Source organism: Ursus maritimus, unplaced genomic scaffold (assembly GCF_017311325.1).
Source record: "Ursus maritimus isolate PB19 unplaced genomic scaffold, ASM1731132v1 scaffold_9, whole genome shotgun sequence".
NCBI lineage: Eukaryota > Metazoa > Chordata > Mammalia > Carnivora > Ursidae > Ursus > Ursus maritimus.
Genome location: NW_024427107.1, coordinates 65,617,307 through 65,640,885, shown reverse-complemented (window position 1 = coordinate 65,640,885; position 23,579 = coordinate 65,617,307). Strand labels below are relative to the sequence as shown.

At 45.1% G+C, this 23,579-nt stretch overlaps 1 protein-coding gene across 3 annotated transcripts in view; it reads right to left on the bottom strand.

Annotated features, from left to right (window-relative positions):
* NSMCE2 (NSE2 (MMS21) homolog, SMC5-SMC6 complex SUMO ligase) overlaps positions 1-23,579 on the bottom strand; it is a 209,063-nt gene that overhangs the window by 8,400 nt on the left and 177,084 nt on the right. The window lies entirely within an intron of this gene.

Here is a 23,579-nt window from a genome sequence, read left to right as displayed (position 1 = left end):
CATGTTAACATAAATGATACTTTTAAAACTAAAATAATTATATTTTCCAGAACAACAAAAGAGTTAGCGTTAAGAGTGGCATTGTTTTTACATTTTTGAAAACATCTTTATTGTTTGGCTTAATAGAAGATAGTTGGGTTTTGAGGGGTGCCTGGGTGGTTCAGTGGGTTGAGCATCTGACTCCTGATTTTGGCTCGGGTCGTGATCTCAGGGTCATGAGATTGAGCCCTGAGTTGGGCTCTGCACTCAGCCGGGAGTCTGCTTGAGATTCTCTCTCTCCCTCTCCCTCTTTCCCTCCCCCCATTCTCTCTCTCTCTCTAAATACATAAATAAATAAAATCTTTAAATAAATAATAAGACAGTGGGATTTTGGTATCTGTACATGCATCCAGTCTGTTGTGATATCATGTCATGTAGCCTCTGGAAAAATACACTTATGGAAAGAGAGAGAGTGAAATAGACAAGTGACATCTTAGTATCATTATGAAGATAAGTTTGGACCTCGTGGGTACCCAGAAAGGCCCTCAGAGAGCCCTAGGGGTCCCTGGTCCACACTTTGAGAACTGCTGAGCCCTGCATGGTAAGGCTGCCTTTAGAGAGTCATTTCATCACGCTTGCTTCTCACTGAGGGCAAACAGATGATGGATGGCTTCTGAATGGGATAATGAGACTCAGTATCTCATGTGAAAGCCTTTCTTTCTGGAGAAGGGAGACATCATTTTACACAGACATCAAAGATCAATAGCTTTTTAAGTGCAAGTGTTGACAGTATCTTCCTTCCTCTTTCTACCCCTCCCACACCTTTCCTGTCCTTACTGCCTTTTCTCTCCCCTTCCTTCTTTCATTCTGGCAAAATAGCATCAACGTTAAAAATTGCTTTGTTTTTAATGTGGGAGGGAAACCCTTGTCTTCAGATGGTCCTGCATGTTGTTCTGTTCCTAGAACTGATGGCCCTGGCCTCCCACCTTGGCCGGATGGAGTGCCTGTCCAGAAAAGTACCACTGGGGGCAGGACAAGGGTCGTCAAGGTCAGCTTGTTCAAGGTCAGCCCGTGAACTAGTGGCTGGCACCCAGGCATTCTGCCCCTGGTTACTCTGTTTCTGTAGGGGTTTTACCTTGTTTTACAGACTACTGCTACTTGTATGTCAACTTCTTGTGTTTTCCTAGAGAAATGTCCCTCAAAGCAGCTCTCATTCCTCGAAGAAGGCAGGAGTGGAGACCTCAGAGCATAGAACTTTCTAGGCAGGCCATTTTTAACCATTGGCCACTCAGGTATGGTGCCTTCTAGCTTTTCAAGGACCTGTAAAAATGTCTGAGACCTTGAAAATCCGTTTGTTGGCTTCGGAACAGGATAACTACAAAACTGGATTAATAAGCAATAAAGGTCGACAAAATGTAATGTTAGGTTAACTTCATTAATTGCTGACTTGGGGGGCGCCTGGGTGGCTCAGTCGGGTTAAGGGTCTGCCTTGGGCTCAGGTCATGATCCCAGGTTCCTGGCTGTCTGCTTATTGGGGAGTCTGTGTCTCTCTCTCCCTCTGCCCACTGTGCCACCCCTGCCCTCCCCGGCCAACTTGTGCTCTGTCTCAAATAAATAAAATCTCTTAAAAAAATTGCTGACTTGGTAATAAAAATATCTCATTTGGAAGCAATATGTAGGCTGGATTTAGGTTTGAGCTTAATAATTCTCAGGTATGCTAAGATAACTGCTGATAAATTGAGAGTCAATTATAAGTTACTTGTAACCAACCTATTTCCAAAGCAAAACTATAAAGATATTTTCAAAAAATTCTGTCAGCAATAAAAGTATATTTAACGTGGAGGTTGCCATATTTTAGTATGTTTGACGTGATGTGGGATGGGACCTATGAAGGGCTGTGCTCCCCAGAACCTGTCTTTGGTCTTCACAGAGCGAGAGTTAGACTCCTAGAGGAGTCCTTCATCAACCCAGTGGTTGCTCACAATGGCTCAGGAAAGGTGGACAAGGAGCCCAGTCAAAGAGCAGAGCTAAGAGCGTTCTGTCTCTTCAATTCACTTTCCAAAGCCCCCTCCTATGGGCGGCTAGTGCCAACTTCTGACTGTGTGTCTGATGGTCAAAATTAAGGTCTCTCTTTGTCCATTTCTTACAGACCTTCTGAACTGATGGCAGATTTTTTTTTCCTGAGGGCAGATTTCTGACTGTATATATGATACTGTGGAATTCACCAGAAAATCTGTTAGATGAGTAACAGAGTTCAGCCAATGTGAAAGGCTGTGGGTTTGTTTTTTATTTTCTATTTTTAAAATTTGAAAAGGTAGAGGAAGCAGCAAAGCACAACTCAAATGCAATGGCGACCACTAAGGAAGGCTGAGGGGGGAACTCAGAAACTGTAGGTGGCTGTCAACATCCGTGATCAAGAAAGAAGGTGACAAAAGTGAGACAGAGGAAGAATGCCAACAGTGAGTAATAGTCCAAGGACCGGGAGTCTAAAAAGAGAAAGATCCTCAATAGCTAAACCTCTCTTGAGTGAGAACATTTCCTCACCCGAAATCTATATTTATAGAAAGTGATATTAGTGTTGGGATCTCCGATGTGCTCACAGAAGGTCACATCTGGCAGTGACTGTCAGTCACCCTCATTTAGTAGACCCAAAGATAAGACTTTTTGATACACTAGAGAAAAATATAGATCATCCACCAGAAACACATAAGTTTTGAAACTGAAGTTATCTAACCCAATTCTCCCAAACACCTGAGAAATCTGAAATCTAAAGACATTATAGATTTTGTTCAAAGTTAGGCAGGGATTGAGTAAATCAGCATATGGCTCTATTTTCTTGGCCTGCTTAATTTGAGGCTAAAACCAGTGGGTAGGCTCTGGGAGCCATCCTTTCCTCCCCCAGATTATTATATTATTAATAATAACACCTCAAGTTTACTGCCAGCTACACAGCAGGCACCATACTGAGCACTTTATGTACGTTATTGCATTTAGTCCTCACAAAACACCCGTGAAGAACTCTATTATTATTATTCCTCTTGCATAGGCCAGAAAACTCAAGCCCCACAGTATTTTTAAGGCAAAGTGGCGGGGGGGGGGCGCCTGGCTGGCTCAGTCTTAGGCGTCTGCCTTTGACTCAGGTCATGATTCCAGGGTCGGGATCGAGCCCCGCATCGGGCTCCCTGCTTGGCGGGAAGCCTGCTTCTCCCTCTTCCACTCCCCCTGCTTGTGTTCCCTCTCTCGCTGCCTCTCTCTCTGTCAACTAAATAAATAAAATCTTAAAAAAAAAGAAAAGGCAAAGTGGGAAACAGCGATATTATAATGAAGAAATAAGTGGATTAAATCAATTTAATCATTGCTAAAGAGATCACAAAAGTTTTTCTTATTATAAAGTGAAAAACAAGAAAATTAGTCACATTGCGTTCCACATACACACACACAGGGTTTGTTGTTAGAAGTATACGTCGGCTGTCAACTTGTGACCTGGTGGGCAAATCTCAAATCCACCCCTTCCGTCCCTGCCTGGGCCCAGGGCACCCAAGCCATGTGCGGACGGAGGAAGTACAGACGGAGGAAGTGCAGACGGGAACTAATGTTTCCAGAGCACCCATAAGGGATGTGTCAGGGTGTGAGTTAGTAACTTGGACGTGATTTCTTCGGATGTCATAAAATGAACATGAAGAGGAAAGAGAAACCATGGAAATGCTTGAAGTAGTAACCAAGGACACAAAGAATTCCAGAAGTCTATGACTATTCCCCTGTGATGTAAAGTTAGGGGGTAGTGAGGGCATCTGTTGAACCCCAAGATGTGGGTTCACGATCAGTCAGTTATGACTGGGAATGAAGAGCTATATGGCTCCGCCTTCAGTTGTCCCCAGTCAGCCCTCATCCTGCTAGCTGCTCAAGCCAAGACTTTTGGAATTATTCTTAATTACTCATTTTCCTTCGTTCCTCACATCTGAGCCTCATTGGCAAGTTCTGTTGACTGGTTCTCAACTATATTCCCTAAGTTTAAAATCTAGTAAATCTAGCTCCTTCTCTCGATTTCTACCTATCCCAGTCCAAACAGCTATGGCCTCCTGCCCAGAACCCTGCAGTAGTCTTCCACCTAGAATCTCTCTGCTTTGACAAGGGTCGCAATGCTCCCATGCATGCCTCCTGTAGCAGCGCCCACAGCCAACCTCCCTGACCAGCTTCCCTCTCACCCACCATGCTCCACTTACAGTGGTCTTTTCTGTTTCTGGAACATGCCACTCTTTCCCGTCTTTGGGCCTTAACACTAACCTGACTGGAATGCCTTCCTCCAGATCTTTGCTTTTCCTACTCCTTCCTGTCCTTTTAAAATGTTAATTTCAGTGTTATCTCTCCAAAGAGGCCTTCTCCGATGTCCCAGGCTAAAAGAGGCCATCCAGGCACTCTCTCCCGTTACCGGGTTGTGACTCTGCAAGGCACAAACCCGGAAGCACTGTTCTCTCCTATCCCCCCCCTTCCTCCTTCCCCTCCCTCGCTCTCTTCCCGGAAAGCAGGGACTTTGTTGTCTTGTTCACTGGTGTTTCCTAGAGTCTAGATGTCCTTGGCATGTAGGAATAGTTCAATAAACATCTGCTTAGTAAAGCGCTTCATCTGACAAGGCAAGGGTGGGCATATTTTTCGCAAGGGTGTACTTAACGTATTTAACAGACGTGGCAACACACACACACACATCCTCGCACAATGATGATTTTATAGCTTTTAAGCAAACAACAGAGACAACTTCACTCTAGCTTGGGGTGCAGCCTTGGACCCTGAATTACATGTCAAAGGCAGGAAGTAAATATAAGTTTTACAATTATAGTAGGCCGTGTGGTAATTATAAAGGAGAGTCCAGACATGGTCTTGTGGTCAGAAAATACATTTGGTCCTGGCCACACACAGCCCTAGTATTAGTCATTTGTCTGTCTTCAGGCATCCCAAATTTGGCTACCAGTAAGACAGTTTTATGCCAGCTGGGAATAAAAGTTGATTACTGTGTGCTTTTTCAATTAAGCCTGAACATTTTTCTAAAAGTACTTTTCTCTTGAACGTTAGTAGTGTATGAAGAAAATACTCACAAATATTTACTGCCTGCTCGAGAGGCTTACTGCCCTGTCCAGATTATTTTACTCGCACTATTCTAGAACCGCGTATTTGGAGAGGCTGAGCCGGTACAGGGAAGATTTGGGGGGCCTCCCCAATGGGCAAAAGAACATTGATTCCAAGTTTGAAAGGCTATAGCTATATTGCTTCTGAGTTTCAGACTCTTGCTGCACGTGCGTCTAGGCCGATTCCTGTTTCTGGGTCTAGGAGTGGCCCCACCTGAGAACTGGGGCTGAGACTCTAAGGAGAAAAAGCAGTATGTCAGCAGCCAAGTCCCTTTGGCTTGGAACTAAGAGCAGTGTGTGTGTGTGTGTGTGTGTGTGTGTGTGTGTGTTGTTTTGTGGTCCACTCCACTGTACCACTGGCTGTCCAGCATTGTCTCTGTTTCTTCCTGAGATGGGTGCAGCATTGTCTCTGTCTCTTCCTGAGACGGGTGGCCTGCCCTGAACGCTAGTTGTTTGGTTGGGCCCACTTGCCACTGAACAAACGGATTCCTAGTTTCCAACAGTCTCTGGCTCTGGTTCAGACTCTGCTGTGTGTGTGTGTGTGTGTGCAGCTTTTGCCGAATTGAGATGCAGATCATGTCCAGTGAGGGTCTATATAATTAAAGATTTCCAAGATGTCATAACCTTCAGAAAGGCTGAATTAATACGATTCAATCAGAACGCTGGCTAGAACATAAGGATCCAGCAAATGTTACGTACTCTGTCTCTCTCTCCCTCTCTCTATATAATATATATGTAATAGATATTATGATCAATGTTACATACCTATATTCTTACATCCTTTTATAATTGTGAATTGTTACTGTCATTATTATTTCGACTTCTATGATGTGCCAGGTACTGTCCTCAGCGTTGGCAAAAAACAGTCCTTGCCCTCAGGGAGCTCAGTCACATAGGCTCTTATACATACAGTGCAGAGCAGTCTTGGGAGGATTACACATATATAAGATACTGTGGAAAGAAGCTCCCAGGAGAGAATAGGGTTGGCCTCTCTGAGGAGCTTATATCTGATCTGATCACTGAGAAGGCTCTTTCAACCTCCACTTCTGATGCAGTTCTGCTGCCCCCTTCATTGTGAGCGTTTCCCTCATAGCCACCTCAGGTCAGCATTCTCACCAGTGTTCTTCCTCCTCTTAGCGGTAATCTGTACTCATCTCAGATTCCATGTACTTGGAGAAGCTACCCAATCCAACCCAATCCAACCCAGTCTCTGCAGACAATCTCCTTCTTTGAAATCCGGTCACACCTGCTGTCTGTACTGTATTCTTAGCTCGAACTTCTTCATTACTCGGTTGTTTCATGTAGATAGAAGTTGCTTTCCAGGTAGACTGAAAGCTCCTTGAGGAGAGCACTGGGTGTTCAAGTCAAGCCAACTGAACTCAAGCTGCGTCTATGGAACACCTGCTCTGTGCCAGGACCACACAAATGCCAGCAGAGATGCAGACAGCGATTCAGAGCAGGCTGGTAGGAGAAACAGTTACAAATACTGACACTTGGCACAATGAATGTAATAATAATAAATGTGAAATCATACATGTGTTTTGAACAACGTACGCAAGGAACCTAGAGGATCCCTGAAGGTGGGGTAAGAACGAAGATGAACCTCCAGGAGAAAGTGATGACCAAGCCAGGTTCTTCTGGAAGGTGTGTTGAGAAGTGGGAACTACCATAATTAGGAACGTGGGCTCTGGAGACGGCCCGCCTGGGTTCGAATCCTGCTTGCATCACTTTTATTAGCTGGGTGCTCCCGGGCAAGTTACTTTAGCTTCTCTTTGCTTCAGTCTTCTCAGCCGTCAAATGGAGCTAATAATCAAACCTACTTCGTGCAGCTGTATGAGGATCAAATGAGTTGATCTACGAAAAGTTCTTAGAATGGTATCTGGCAAAGAGCAGCTGATCAGTAAATACTGTTTGATCATTAATATTAGTATTCAGAATTCCCACAGAGCTAGCGTAGAGCGGGTGTGTGCAACATACATGCTCAAGTAAACAAAAATCACGTGCTCCGGAATCAGCCCAAGAGAAACGACAAGGCTGACCGACCCAGGATTTGGAATGGGATAAGCGCGTCCATGCCCCAGGGCGGAGTGAGGCCTGAATGAGCCCACTTGTAGCAGGCTGACACAGCACTAGCGACATCTTCAATCTGCCGTCCGCTTTCACTTCCACGGCTCTTTCGACACACTCTCCCCAGATCTTGAAAGTAAACTGAACGAACAGTTTCAGATTATTTCTTCCAAGTGAGTTGACATTTTAACAAGATGGACCCTTTCATGTTATCATGTACTTGTTAATTTATCTACTCTTGTTTCAGACATATCCTTTGTCCTCAGCTGACATCATGTATTAATTTGCCTCTATTTATTTAAATACAGTCAAAATGTCATATGTCAAAATATGAAGGTTTTATTTATTTATTTTATAAAAAGATTTTATTTGAGAGAGCACGCACGACCAGGGTTGGGGGGCAAAGGGAGAGAATCTCAAGCAGACTCTCTGCTGAGTATGGAGCCCAACGTGGGGCTCGATCCCAGGACCTTAAGATCATGACCTGAGCTGAAGTCAGACGCTTAACCAACTAAGCCACCCAGGCACCCCACAAAATATGAAGGTTATTAAATTAACAGAACCCAGTGCATTCTACCGGTGGGGCAAAAACCAGTCAGTCCAGATCTGGTCATACAGTATCCATTTTAAGCCAATAAAAACTGAAAAATTTCCCAACTCTATACTTGCATTTAGTGCTTCTTATAGGATAAGACTTATAAATGATCTTCTCTGGGTTACCAAGCAAAAGCAGAAAATCTAATGTACACGTTCTATTTCTTTGTTTTGGGCAATTAACTTGAAAACCACAGGATAGGAAAAGGCTGACTAGCCAGCACTGGGAGGGTCTGTAACTCTTAGTTATTCAGATCCGTGGTAGAGTATGAAGCAAGCACAGATCAGAAGGTGATAAAACCCTTTCGGGCTCATCTGATGTATTCTTTATTTTAGAGGGTTGGAAATACCACCCATCGAGGCACCCAAGACGGTACGTGCTATTTGTTCGTATACCCTTTCCCACTCTGTGTTCAAACTTTAAATACACGTCACTCTGTCTCCTCCCCTCTGTTCTTACCGCTGCTGTCCTAATTCAAGGCCCTGGCATTTCCTATTTAGAATACTACAAAAAGTTCTTCATTCATCTCTCTGTCTCAGCCTCTCCGCGATCTAGTCCCCCCACTCCAGGTAGTTCTCTCTCTAAATCCATGGCCTCCTACACGTGACAAGACTTCATTAGCTGGCCCAGAGCATCTCTGTCTCCTTCTGCTACCCACCTCGGTCCCATCCCGCATACCCACCCCAAACCGATGACCGTTTGCCCACACTTGCCATGCTGTTCCGCCCCTCTGCTGGCCCTTCCCCGAGCACCTCCGACCACTCTTTAATACTCAAGTCAGGTATTGCCTTGGTCAAGTCCCAAAACAGAGGTGATTCCTCCTTCAGCCTCCCGAGTGTCTTTGTACACGCAGTGATCATTTGTTTCTTTCTCTATCTTCCTCTCACACTGAATTCCTTAAGGGAAGGAACTCTGCCTTATTTATCTTCATATTTTCAGGGAGCTCAGGCAAGGTGCAAGAACTCAATAAATGTTCAGTGAATGATCGGTTGCTGAAATAAGAGAATGCTTTGACTACTGTAATATAGAAACTGATAAGCTGAAAACAGTGAAGAAGACTGTTTTGAAGGTAAATATTGTGGAATAAGACAACCTGGTCCTTGATCTAATTACTAATTTTCCAGAAGGGAGCCATAGGACACTGCTTAGGTCACGCCACTCTACATTCTCTGTTCCACTTCTGTGCAAAAGCAAATCACCAAAATGCAAGAGGATAGAGGTCATAGTCCAAGAAATAAATGATCCTACATGATGCCTTTTGATTGGTTCTGATTCTATTTGCCCCAAGCCACTTATGTTCATAGGAAAGTATAACAATCAGTCATCAAACATGTGAAAATTATCTTGTGTTTGTTGAGTTTACCAATGTAGGACAGAGTGTCCATGCTGTCCTGTTCAAGGCCAGCAGTTCTTATAACAGAGAAATACTGGAGAAATCTCTTTATCTGACAGACTAAATTTAACTGAACTATGGCATCACCACTCACAAGACCTGATAGTAATTGAAAACCATCTTTACCATTGGAAAATGCTTATGTTATAACATGCGGTGGAAAAAATAAGATTCAAACTGTATATGTCGTACGATTCATTAATTTTGAAAAATGGGATATAGAAAAAAGACTGAAAGAGAATGACAAAATCCTGCAGTCCCTCATGTCCCTGTGAGCGGACAGTACAGGAATCAGTGAAGATATCTAGGATTTCTGGAGAATAATTATCTAGCTCTCACTTTTCATATCCAGGACTCTTCATGAGACCAAGTAATATGTATGAGATAAGTGGAACTTGGCAGCAATGGGGACGGGACGGATTTGTTTATTTGATTTGTCAAACTGAAACAAATTATGAAATCAAGTCCAGAGATCATAACATTAAAAAAAGGAACTTTAGAATTTATACTTGCTCAACTTTAAAACTGCAGAGTTTCAATTTTGGGTAACACAGGGACTATGACACCATTTCCAGCCTGGTATTTTCTAGATGTATGATCCTACCAACATTGGTACTATTTCAAACTTGTCTGCTCCCCTACAAGGCAATGCCTGGTAATTTCATGTCTATCATATCCTCTCTCCCCAGCCTCTCATTTCAGAGCTCTAGACAAAACAATAACGCAACACCTGAATAGAACAGGAGGCTTTGATAATAGCAGAAAGCTAGGGCTAATATCGTACTTTGTTTTATACAGTTGCTCAGAATTCAATGATACATTTGTATCCCCCAAGGATAAAAGGTGAAGAGCCAATGAAGCCATCCATTTAGGGAGAAAGCTCAGAAAGGGAAGCTCTTGTGTCACTAACTGAGGCCAGGCCTGGAGATGGATCGCATACCTGACTCCATAGGATTTCCTGGGCATGGTTGTCACAAAATGCCACAGGATCTTGGTGATAATTGAATCTGCTTACTTTTCCTTTTTACTTGCATTTGATGAGTATCAACATTTATTTTTGATACATTTAAAAATTTGTTTTTTATGATGGCACAATGTAGTCATGTTAAGAAAGAAAGAAAGAAAGAAAGAAAGAAAGAAAGAAAGAACGAACAATCCCCAAAGTGCACTCAATATGGAAGAAATTTAAAAAGGTCAGAGCCTGAGGGTCCAAATCTAGTGAGGCTTAACGATGCTGTCAGCAACACAGTCAGCAAAGCCACCCAAATGCAGCTCAGCTCCCCAGCTCGCAGGCTGCTCACAGCCAATCAGGGCAGGGCTACCCAAACTTCCAACAGTAATGAATCCATAGACACTCTGGTCGGCAGGGACATCTGTTTTCAGTTTGCAGGGTCTTGTCTGAAGTTAGTCTAACAGAAAACATACCAAAAAAAAAAAAGAAGAAGAAGAAGAAAAAGACTGCCAAGTGGAAAGAAGTAAAATGAGAGAGAGAGGGAGAGAAAGGGAGAAAGAAGAGGAGGAAGAAAAAGGAGGAGGCGGGGGAGGGGAAGGAGGGAGGGAAGGAGGGAAAGGGAGAGAAGAAGACAAGACAGGAAGGAAGGAGGTAAGGGACGTGGGAAATCTTCAATACCACAGAGCCCAAGGAAAGGCACCTCTGCTTACATACCCTAGCACCAAGTCCTGGTCTGTAAGTCTTCCTTCTTCTCCCCAAGTCCCCCCCTCCTTCATTTTCCACCCTCTTGCAGACCTTCCCCACATGCAAAGGAAGACATGACTTCAAAATCGGGATCAGCTTAGGACATAGCTCTTGTGAATGTGTACAATAGATCTGAGTCATTTGTTCGTTTTGTAAACATGAAGAAATCACACTTTTAAAACTTCCTCCTTCATGACATTCATAGCACTCGACAATATGCTTAGCATGGAACATTTACTCTTTTCCTTATCCACACCCAAAGTGTCAAGAGGGACAGACTTTCTTTCTCACTGAGAGCTCACATACTGCAGGGCAAGTGACAGAGGGAGCGCGAGAAGGAGGCCGAGGCAGCACTGACAGCGGCTCTGGTGTCATGACTCTAGGCCGAGCCACACAGGAATGCAGAGAACTGAGGAGCAGCCCAGGAGGACGATTTACCAGGGCCACGGCCTTCCTCTGGGGAACCCTCCCACTCAGGGACCACCCCCCCCAGCCCCACCCTGGACACTTAACACATCATTGGTAATTATCTGTTTATGCCACTGGCTCCCCCACTGATCCGGAAGCAGCTCAAAACCAGGGACCGTATCTGTTCATCTCTGTATCCCTAGTGCATGGCGCATGGGAGGAGCTCAGGGTCAGGACGTGGAATCCAATCTTAAGGGGTCCTTGGTGGCTTAAAAATTGTTCTGTTCCCTGCCTGGCTCTTCTACAGAGAAGGGTTTCGAGGCATGACCCAGAGAAGAGTTCTGTAAGGCGTGGACTTCAGAAGGGTGGGTCAAGTCCAGATGTAGGTACCACTTGGCTCTGCCATAAATTGAGGGATAGGTGTTAAATTTCCTGCAGGCTGTCACTCTTTGTGTCTATTTCATTAGGGCATGGGGAAGATGAGATAAAATGCTTTGCCCTTATTAGAGGAAAAGCCTAAATGCATCAAGGCACTAACAGAAACATCTTGGGTAAGGAGATAGTTTCTGAAAGCACAAAGCAGGGTGACTGGATGATCTTGGTTTTCATTTTCAAAGCCCATGGGGGGGGGGTCAAGTCTCTGCACTCCAGGGTACAGTCTACCTCCATTCATAAGTTCCAGAGGATCCCATTAATGAGAGCGAGAGAAGAGAGTGAAAGAAGCAGAGACAAGACAAAGGAAGTAAGGAAAGAGAACAAGAGGAGAAATGAAGGCTCTCAGCACTTGCTTTACAAAGTTGACAGGAAAATATAAAGATCTCAAACAACTCCCTTTCTGAGCTGAGGATGATGCTGCGGGCTTACAGCCAGGAGTGAGGGTCTAACCTAGATCGGGGGTGAGTGGCGAGATAGCACCAAAGAGCAGTCCCCCTAACGTCGCAGGACAAGCCTATCTTACAGCTCTTCCATTTCTCTGACTACAATTCTCTTCCTTTGCTAAAACGGTCTCTTAAGACAAAAGAAAAACATGGTGGGGCTACTCGTTGGGGACTGGAGAAGCCTCTCTCTCACTCTGACACCCTTGACCATGAGCCCCTCCAGGGAAAAGGGAGCAGGGGATTCAAGAGCGAGTGAAGGAGGCAGCCTCAGAACACATGAAGGGAGAACATCAAGGAGGCAGAGAAATTATGTAGAGGAGGTAATGAGCACACTAATTATAGGGGTCATAATGAGGAGCAATGGAATGAAATTAAGGAAAGGAAAATGTTAATTGTCAGGAAAAACTTTGTTGGGCCCACTGAGGGAGAGGTGAGGTTCCCGTACTCTTCACACAGACCGGAGGCCACTCAGCTTAACAAAGTTGGTTCAAAATGAGCTAGAAATTATTTAGAGGGAATTTTATTTTTGTTACCAAAAACAGACTAGGTTACTTGATGACACACAAAGGCCTCTTGTATCTAATTTTGTCACTCTGTTCTCTATTCTAAATTAAATAGTAAAGTAGCAAATGATAAAAAAGCCTATGACTATTTCATTCCAGAAATATGATTCAACATCTAAGGAGATCAAAACAGGCAAAGTGAGAACAAGTAAGAATGGAATACAGTCAAACATGCTTCAATTTACAACAGATTTACAGAGGAGACCTAACTAAAAAGGAATACTAAAAATAGGGCTTTTTTCTCTTACTTTCCAGAACGAATTCAGTTACTGTATTTTTCAGAATTGATACCAAGACGGCAATTAAACCTAATCACTGTCAGGAACTGGTAAAGAGCATTTGCTTTCAAAGTTGAACCCAGTTTCATAATGACATCGAGAAGCATTCTCAATGCAGTTGGGTAGCTAAAACCCAAAGAGACTACAGTACTGGAGGCTTCGGGTCAGGAGTAAAACATGAAGAAAACGTCTTTTCCCTTCCTCATTTAGGAGCCCAAGGTGTGATTCATGCAACTTTCATCTGGTAAATGTCTGCCAACCTCAGCGATTTCCTAGGCCCAGAGGATGTGAGGTCCGGGGGCTGAAACAGACAAGTCAACACACGCCCGTAGCCTAGTGTGCCGCCCCGCAGAATGGCTGTGAGCGTGGGGGGCCCCCGGGAGTCCGGGGGAGGCTTCCACACAGGACTGCGGGGGAGAGGGGTGACAGTGGCGCTGAGAGGAATCCTGAAGGAAAAGGAGGTAAGATGAGCAAAGGCCAAAGTGTGATAGAAAGCGTGCCTGCCACTCTAACCTTCTCAGTGACTCCAATCACAGGGACAGATATACCCTGGCATGCATGTCAGAACAAATTAAGCAAGAAAAGCATTTTAAAGTCAGGTGTTCTGGTATTACTCGGTATTTTCCCAGTATTCTTATTATGAAAATGCCTCTTAAAAGGTATGCTACACAGGGACTTGCCTGCTTGTTTCCTCCTCTACCCACCACCACTGACTGATGCCCGTTGTGCGTGGTGGGCCCCGTGCACACCAAGGTCAGTAAGACAGAACCCCTGATCTAAAGGACTCACTGTCTAGTGCTGGGACAGAAAGTACCATTCAAATACACTCTATGAGCTTCAGGCATCGGCTCCAGAGGAGAGAGGCAATGCTAAGCAGGGTGGAGAGCTCCTGCCAGACCCATAGGCAAGAGATCAAGGTGCATTTGGAGAACTCTCAGTGTGTGGCTCAGGAACACTGGGGGAGAGGAAGCTGGGAGTGGATGGGACACAGACAGACCTGGATGTCACAGATACTGCTAAGTAGTGACCCTTCTGTAGCAGCAAGGTGTCAGGGCGCTTTTGGAAATTTATCCTCTCCGTATGTGAATTACAAATATGTAACATTTTAAACAAGATCTTAGGGTAAGTCATGTCTGGCGATGCTCTGTGCCCTCCCCACTTTGTCTGCTCATCCTTGCCCTTCATGTCAACTATAATAAATTCAGGGCTAGAGCTATAAATACATTTTCAGAGAACCCTTTAAAAACCTTTGGTCTGATTTCAGATTCTAAGATGTCTTAAGCACTGTGATGGCCTGATCCAATCCTTATCAAAAAAACTTTTCCATAAACATTCAATTTCACCATACATACTCTATTACTCCTGTAATATATTTCATTTATTAAAATTCTACTACTGACAACAGACAACGTATTTTGAAAGGACAGATAGCCCGCAGGCAGATTTAAAAGTAGCGTTTACAACACTCAGGATTTTATAATGCAGGCTTTCATCTTGTACAATATTAACTATGTAATTGCTAACTTGATTTTTCTTTCTTTCTGTATTGCTTCTGAGACTCTGATGGAATGTTCGCTGCCATTGCTAATGAAATTCAGAAAAGGACCATCGGTTTTTTTACTCTGCTTGGGAATTTTGATGCAATAGATGTTTGCACATTGCTGTCAGAACAAATAAGATTCCTTATTCCTAAGTGCAAAGGGAACATGGCTTTTCAGAGGAAAAGTGAGAAGAAAAGTCAAGCAAAGGGGACTTTGGGAAATCTGGCAGGAAGAAACTTCTGTGTTCTGTTGATCTGATTGTATAAGAAGTATTTTCAAGGGTTTTTATATAATAGGCAATTTTTTTTTTTCAACCAAAATCTAGGGTAGAAAGACACAATGCCTCCAAGTCAACTGTTTGCCAATTACAAGAAAACATTAGTTTGGTGGAAAGTGCACAGGAATGACTGGCAGTTCCCAGCTCTGCCACCAATCAGCTATGTGACCAGGGAGCTTGTGACACTTCTGTATTGTTTTTGACCTTGTTCTCTCGACTACCTGAAAAATAAAGGGATGAGAATAGGAGGGAGGGTAGACTCTGTAGTCTCAAACACCTATCCTGGTTTTAAATCCCTTATTCTTACATTCATTATCAGAATTCCACCCAGAGAGGAATCAGACTATGTTTAAAAACAACAACAACAAAATAGGCTTTATTGAATATTTAGGTTGTCAACTCAAGTGACTCCTCACACTGATCTCAAGATTAACTTGTTGCTTTCAAGAGTCAATCTGTTTGCAAACCAAACTTGCACAACATTCTGATTTATGTTACAGAAATAAGTGGCCATTAATAACCTAGCAAATACAATTTGGATTTCAAGTGATGAAAACATGTTTCATTATGACCAATATTAAGTATAAATTGAGCAACAGAGATGGTCACCCAAGTATAGCAGGTAGGTGCAATGTGGTTATTACTAACATTTTGAAAATTGTATTTAGGAAACCTTATAATAACAGCATTATTTTACAAGAGTCAATGGACTACAAAGAAGAATTATGTTCAGACCTGTCATATACTTAGGGGAGGAGGAGGCTTGCAAGTCAGCAACAGTAACAGAAATTAAATTGGTGGCTGGAATATGTTTTCTCAGAGAGATGAAGCAGACTTCTTACCAAGCCATGGACTCTCACCTTCAAAGAAAAAACATTTGCCCATTCTTCTTTTCATTCCTCATTATTGCAAAACCCTCATACAGACTAACCCCATTTTTCCAAATTATAATAATTTTTTTCAAAGGCTCCTAGGAATTAGTTGCAATTCAGGCAAACTCACCATCTCACAAATATTAAGTAGATCATCAGTCATTGAAAAGGGCAAGATCAGAGCTGGAGATACAGCTGTTTGTAGATGGCCAGCTTATGGTATTAACTGGGGCAGAGGATTCCCTTAGCTTCCAGGTGACTTGCTGGTGTAAATGTCTGTGTTGCCAACAGGACCCATGGTTGAAAAATATGAAAAACCACACACTGGAGCCAGTGTTTTTCTGGGAACTATTATTTAAAGATGCACCAACCTGGGGCGCCTGGGTGGCTCAGTCGTTAAGCATCTGCCTTCGGCTCAGGTCATAATCTCAGCATTCTGGGATCGAGCCCCTCATCGGGCTCCCTGCTCTGCGAGAAGCCTGCTTCTCCCTCTCCCACTCCCCCTGCTTGTGTTCCCTCTCTCGCTGCCTCTCTCTCTCTGTCAAATAAATAAATAAAATCTTAAAAAAAAAAAAAAAGGAAAAAAAAATAAAGATGCACCAACCTGGAAGCCCAATCTAGTCCCAGGTAGACGAACATGTGGCTTACAAAGAACTTTCAAACAAGGAACTCACATTCCCCAGAAAAGCGACCTGCATGCAGCTAATATTTAATCCTCTGCGTTGCAGACAGTAAAATGCCACCCGTGGCAAATGACACTGTGTTACTGACCATGTGAATTTCCTTGCGGTCTCTTGTTTCACTCCACAAGACCACTGACGTCCTCATCTCTGCTCCGAGTCCCTTCTGATCCTCACCAGCCTTCACTGCTTCTGACTCTGCCCCGCGCCCCGTTTCTGACTGAGAGTGTAGTGCAGAGAGGGCCGGGGGCTCAGAGTCACAGTGAGAGGAATCCTGCCTCCCCACCACCGCCATCTGACCTCAGGCAAGTCACCACCAAGATCCCTGAGCCTTCGTTTCCTCATCTGTAAAATGGGACTGTTGTAAGGACTGAGGATTTAACTGAGTGCCTAGTTTAATTTAATTGAGTCATGGATTATTTAATGTACTCAGCACATAATGAACAGTTACCTCCTCTCCCCTTCCCCTGTATTCTAAGATACTGAATCTATCTCCTTTTGCTTTCTGCTTCAACTCTTTTGTATCTTCCCCCAAACCATTTCAGTGACCCATTCCTGCTGGCACAGTGCTTAACCTTCCCTGTTCGTCTCCCTGCGTTACCAGGTGCTGTGTGATAATATATGGCCTCGCCCAGTGGGTCATTTTCCTAGTCCTGGCTACTCACTTCCTTGCTAGAGTATCCAAGCACACACAGAGCCATAAATGATGTTTTCTGAGGACCTAGCTCCCCCAGCGCCACCGCATTATCTGTTTAGATGACACATCAACCCACCTACCTACTTTGAACTTTCCCCTTTGGTGCAGTACTACCTGGTTCTCAATCTTAAACACCCTCAATCATCAGGAATTCTTTTTATATATGGCACATGCTTATCTTTCTTCTGTGAGCCTTCCCCTTTTCATTCTCACTGGGTCACGTCACCATGTCAATGATCTGCCAAATAAGCAATCTCTAGTCATTTTCCACTTGTCCTTTTTTGAGCATAATTTGGAAGACGGCCAGAGCTTGCATCTCCACCCCCCCCCCCCCCCCCGCAGCCTCTGGCCTGTGAAATATTCCTCATTTTGCTCCTTTCTTTGTTCAGAAACAAAAAGGGAATATTTTGGTTGCCTCCTGGCTGGCTATCTAGAACTTTCCTCCCAATAGTCTCAGAGAGGCCTCACGGAGGGAGACATCATGGATTTAAATCTTACCTCCCTCAGTGCCTCTCTGTTACCTAATCTTCCCAAGTGTGTTTCCTCATCCACAAATGGGAGAACAATAACCTGCCGGTAGGGCTTCTCAGAGGATAAAAATGTTTCAGGTAGAAAGCTAACCATGGCGCTTGGCACATGGTAATGGTAGCTGTCGAGAAATGGGGGCAAAGAGTTTTCTTAACCCTCCAGAGCTTCCTCCTACCAGGCAGTCCCTCCAATGAGCCCCTTCCCAGTCCTTCCATGGGCGGGTATCTCGAAGGGGTTGGACTCCCTTTTGGAATCCCTTCCTGACTTCCCGCTGCAGGACAAAACCTTCCCAAGATCCTCAGCGGCTGCTTCAAGACTTCCTCCTAGGTTGCTTCAAGATACTTCACAGCCCCTTTGGGCCGAATCCTGACCTCCAAGGGCCTCATCTCAACATGTCTTTGAAATGCGAACTCCCCAGTAAAGCCTTTCCTGATTTAATATAATGGACACTGTTAGATTCCGAACTTTGAAAGAAACAATTCCACTCCAGCCTGGGGTGAAGAGGGAGGAAGAACGCTGGCCGGATCAGGCAACCTGCTCCCAACCAGCTCTGTGACCAGGGCCAAAGCACTTGAACTTCTCCAAGCCAGGGAGGCAGACTCCTTCTGGGCTGGAAGGCGGGATGCTCTGAACGAGATATACCCGGATCAAGCCGGGTCTCCTCCACTGCTCAGGGTTGCTCTGTTGCTGTGGGAATCACTTCTAGGGCCCTGACCCTCAGCTGGCCGTTCTCAAGGGCAGAGACCATTATCTGGGTAACTCAGCACAGCCTGGGGCTCTGTGCTAGAGGCGGTATTCAGCGCATGCACTTCCACGACAATGATCACAGCCCCTCCAGGGAGGCCCAGACTAGATGACTCAGAGCTCCCTGCAAACCGGCTTCATTTAGCACCCTTTCAGTCGCCTCAGGAACAGACTCTAAGAACGAAGTGAACTGAACACCCTTTAACTAACTTAACCTCCCGATGGCCCTTTAAGGTCAGGAGTTTTTATCTCTAGAATACAGATGAGAGAGTACAGACCCAGACAGACAGCTTCCTCCGTTCCTCCGGAGTCCACAGTGGACCCAGGGGCCGGAGGGCGCAGTGGAAAAAAACCAAGGCGTGCCAGCGAGGGAGAGCTGGGTCCCAGGTCAGCCTCTGCCATTAACCATGGGTATGGCCTTGGAGGAGGGCCTTCTCGGGCCTCATTTTCCTCATCTGGAAAATGGCCTTGGGCAGTGGTTCCCAAGCCTGGCAGGGTAGCAGCACCACCAGGGAAACTGTATTAGAAACACATCTTCTTTCTCGGGTCCACTCTTGAAGTTGTTTTTTTTTTTTTTTTTTTGAGATTCTTCTTCTGTGGGCCTGGAGTGGGGCCAGGACTCTATTTTCTGTATATGCACCCCACACCCGGCCCCCAATATGGGAACAGAGACGTGCCCAACCCTGGAGTCCCAGTTCAGTGTTTCACTCAGACAACTTTGTCTCTCCCCACTTCCAAAACCCAGATCATCTTATACTTTGCTCGCTCTCTCTCTCTTTTTTAAAAATTTTATTAATTTGAGAGAGAGAGAGAAGAGGGAGTGCATGGCATGAGGTGAGGGGCAGACGGAGAAGCAGGCTCCCCACTGAGCAGAGAGCCCGGTGCAGGACTCGATTCCAGGACTCGGGGATCATGACCTGAGCTGAAGGCAGACGCTTTACCGACTGAGCCACCCAGGTGCCCCTCTTCGCTCTCTCTTGAGGAGAACCCAAACTGGACTATTTCCAAGCATATTGCACGGTAGCTTACCACGTTCATGAGAACCCAGAGAATTTTGAAATCAAAGGTTGGTTCATAAGACTCACAGGGCAAGAAAGAGGTAATCTTGTCTGACAGACATCCAAGCTCCAGGGCGGGAACTCCTCCCAAGCTTCTTGTGACCGATCATGGAGCAGTGAAGAGGAAGGGGCCAAGGCAGTGGCCTTGCTATAGCAACAAAACTTCTTTTAAAAAGAAAACCTGTAACATACGCAGCTTTGCTTGACCCAAGCTTAAAGATTTAGTTAACATCTTAGGAACAAGAGAAGAACTAATCTAAGGATCTGTTTGCTGGGTAATGCGAGCGCTCTTACCGACTGGAAGCTCACGGCGTGTGCCAGGCCCTGTGCTAAGCATTCACACACGTTGCTCCGTGTCACCGACACAACCCTGCTGCAAGTACTGACTTTCACATCTTACTGAAAACCTTCACAGAGCGGGACAAACCCAGGTATATTTGACTCCAGAAACCATGCAGTACTACAGACATGACCTTAATATCAAATGCACCTACGGTCAAAATTTCTAGAAAATATAACAATGAACAGCAAAGCTCAGCAAGCCTGCCAATTTTGGAGGAATCTGTGAATTGGAGACACAAGCGTGTCCTTTATAGAATTCTCAAATTTGCTCTACTTAGGGGAATTGGGCAAATGGGAAGGGGATAATAAATATAACCTAGAAAACTGGAATCCAACACCCATTCTTGATGTTGGTTTGCTGTGTATGTGCCCTTGAAAAGGCAGTTTTCCCATCTGGCTGTGGGTTCCAGATCGGCAGAGTGAGGACAATAGGAGCCACTTACAAGGCGGGGGATGCTGTGAGATTAAACTGATTATGTCCACCAAGTGGCTCTGATCTCCTTAGAGAAAGGTACCAAACAAATGAATATGCAAGTCTTGCTTGTCCTTGCAGAGGCTGTACTGACTGAACGTTGTAAGAAGCACCTCGGAGACCAGACTTCCTCCACTGTTCACTGAACTTTCTGAAATTTTTTAAAAAAAATTGTTTATTTTAGAGATAGAAAGAGAGAAAGAGTGTGAGCAGGGGGGAGGGGCAGAGGGGGAGGGGCAGAGGGAGAGGGGCAGTCTACAAGCAGACTCCCCCACTGACAGAGCCCAACACGGGCTGGATCCCAGGACCCTGAGATCATGACCTGAGTGGAAACCAAGAGTCGGACACTTAACTGACTGAGCCACCCAGGTGCCCCTGAACTTTCTGAATTTTACCCCTGCAAATAACTTTGTGACTGCAAACAGTGGGCCATCCTATCCACTGCAACTTTGCTGTTGACTGGAATTTGAAATACTGTAAGTCTGTCTTAAATTCCTTACAAGGCAATTTGAGTTCCCGAACAGTGAAGTGCCTTCTTACACTGTGGTCTGATTTTGAAGGGAGTCCTCAGACTGTGCTAATATAAAGCCTTAATTAGGGGGTGCCTGGGTGGCTCAGTTGGTGAAGAGTCTGCCTTCGGCTTGGGTCATGAACAGGGTCCTGGGACAGAGCCCCGAGTTGGGCTCCCCACTGAGTGGGTAGTCTGCTTCTCCTTCTCCCTCTGCCTGCTACTCCCCCTGCTTCTGCTCTCTCTCTCTGTCAAATAAATAAATAAAATCTTTTTTAAAAAAGTATTAATTAAAAAGTGTATAGGGGCACCTTGGGTGGCTCAGTCTGTTGAGCATCTGATTTTGGTTCAGGTTGTGATCTCAGGGTCCTGGGATCGAGTCCTGCATCGGGCTCCCCACTGAGCAGGGAGTCTGCTGCTCCTTCTCCCTCGGTGCCTCCCCCTGCTCCTGCTCTCTCCCTCTCAATCTCTCTCTCTAATAAGTAAACCTTTTTTTTAAAGTATGTAATAGGAGCTCAGTTGTTTTCTGTTAAAAAGTAAAGAAAATATGTATTTTTTTAAACTTTAGGAAGTAGAGAATTTACAGTTTTCATTGGTCTCATGCTGAGTTTTCCTACCTCACCTGAGGTTACTCTTTGCTATTACACAGCACTTGACATTTACACAGTGTTTTACAATCTGTTTACTATCTGATGTTCACGGGCACCCCCCACAGGGAGCGCCCTGGGGACTGATAACTGCTTTATAGGTAAGGAAACAGAGAAATCTAATAACTTGTTCAGAATTGTGAGAAACCCTTCTCTCTCTCTCTTTCTTCCCTCTCTTCCTCTCTCTCTTTCTTTGTTTCCATATTTTATTATTTTTTTTAAAGTGCTCTCTACACCCAACATGGGACTGGAACTCACAACCCCCTGATCAAGAGTCATCGGCTACACTGGCTGAACCAGCCAGGTGCCCTGAAACCTTTCTCCTTCATAGATGACATCTATGTCCTCTGTGTGTGTATAAACACGAAAACCTGATGCATGAAAGGAACAAGGTTTGGCTTTCTCTTTGAGTGGACTCAGTATCACATGAAACCTGAAAAGTCATCCAGGGCAAACTGTGCACTTGGCCGATGGGCCCTGGGAAGGGGCGAGGCTGTGGCTCAGTGGACCCAGTGTCAGGATGCCCACCACTCATCCCAATCTGAGACTCACAGGTTCCCACGCCAACTGCCCCTTCCTGGTGGGAGGAGTTCGACCCCATTCTAGCTCTAAAGGGCTAGATCTACATTCTGTTTTCTTTAGCATCTGCTATGCATTCAGGACTTCAGGAATGAGTCACTAGACGTGGCATTGAATCCAGAGCCTTCGGTGCAAACTCACCATTCCACCCACGAATCCCTCAAACCTTTAGAGTAGATCTGGGTTTCTCTGAGGCTCGTCTTCCTCCTTGAGATTGGATGATAATCAAAAGGGCAGTGGCGTCGATTTCCACACTTCTGCACAGGGGGCCAGAAGCTAGTTCTGTTTCCCCTCTCATTAGAGAAGCTTATTTCCATTGCTCTGAAAGCCACGTGCCCTGAACACTTAGAGCTGCCCTTTTCCTCCCCTTCCTAGGTCATCATCCCTCCCCCACTTTAGGCTTTAACCCCCAACCTCACAGGCCCAGAGGTCAACAGTTCTCGGTAGTGGTGTGTTCTTTGGACAGAAGCAGCAGTAACAAAAATGGTAACAACCACTCTTATTACTAATATCACTGCCACGGGGACCATGGTAACCCATCATTTTAGTGAGTGCTTACTATGTTTCCAGACCCTGTGCTAACTGAACTCAGTGTAAATTAACCCAATTTACAATGTGTCTCGCTACAGCTCTATGAGGCAGGTTACAAATATCATACCCATTTTACAGACAAAGAAACTGAGGCACAGAGAGGTAAGTTTACCCGACGTCACACAGCTCGTAAGTACGGTCCCCGAGGCCATCCTCGTTACCACTCTGTACTGTGAGGGGATCAGAAGATAAAGAAGGGCTTCCAGACTCCCAAAGTTTGTCCAGGGGTATCAGGACAAGCCAGAGGGGTGTTGCTGGACAATAAGATCAGCTGGCACTGAGTTGTCTGTAATCAAAGGCAGACGTGGATCCACGTACAAATCAACATGAACACCTAACCCCAAATGTAAACAAAGCACAGTATTTGTTCAAAAGGAAATGTTCTTATTAACTAAAAAGAAAGGAAACAGGATATCAAAAAAACAATGGCAAATCAAAGGTTCTGTGGCGGCTTTGAAGGAAGAGCCAAGCTGACATGGCCAGCCCTACTCCTGCAGGGGACACGGGCTCCTGCAGCAAAGCTGCTGTCGTCCCCAGACTGAATGAGCCAGGGGATGTGACCGCAGGGCCGCATCAGCTTTTGAACTACGTCCAAGAACACCGTAATTACTGTCCTAACCTATGACGAGAGGGGGCCCGTTGTGGACTGAGGTCACGCTGGCCTCGCTCCTTCAGCTGACGTGTCCTAGGTGGGGTGTCACTGAGGTAGGAGGCCTGCCCTGATGTTACTGCAACAGGATTCATGAGTGGTTTTCTCTGGATCTGAACTCACAGCTCAGTCTTGGGTGCATTCGGACAATGTTCCTCGTGCATCTTTGGTCTGTAGACCGTTTGAGGGGAAAAGAGCGGTGTGGGCATTCGACAAGGCACTACGCATGGGTCAGGAGATCTGACTCTGGTTCCCACTGACATCCCACCAGATGTTTCCTCATGTATGAGAGGTTGGGGCGAGGTGACCTGAGATATTATTTCTAGCCCTAACATTTTATATAGCCTAATATATAACGCCCAGCCACTAAAAAAGGAAAACACCAGAAAATGGAAAGCCAGCTGGCTGGCATTGATG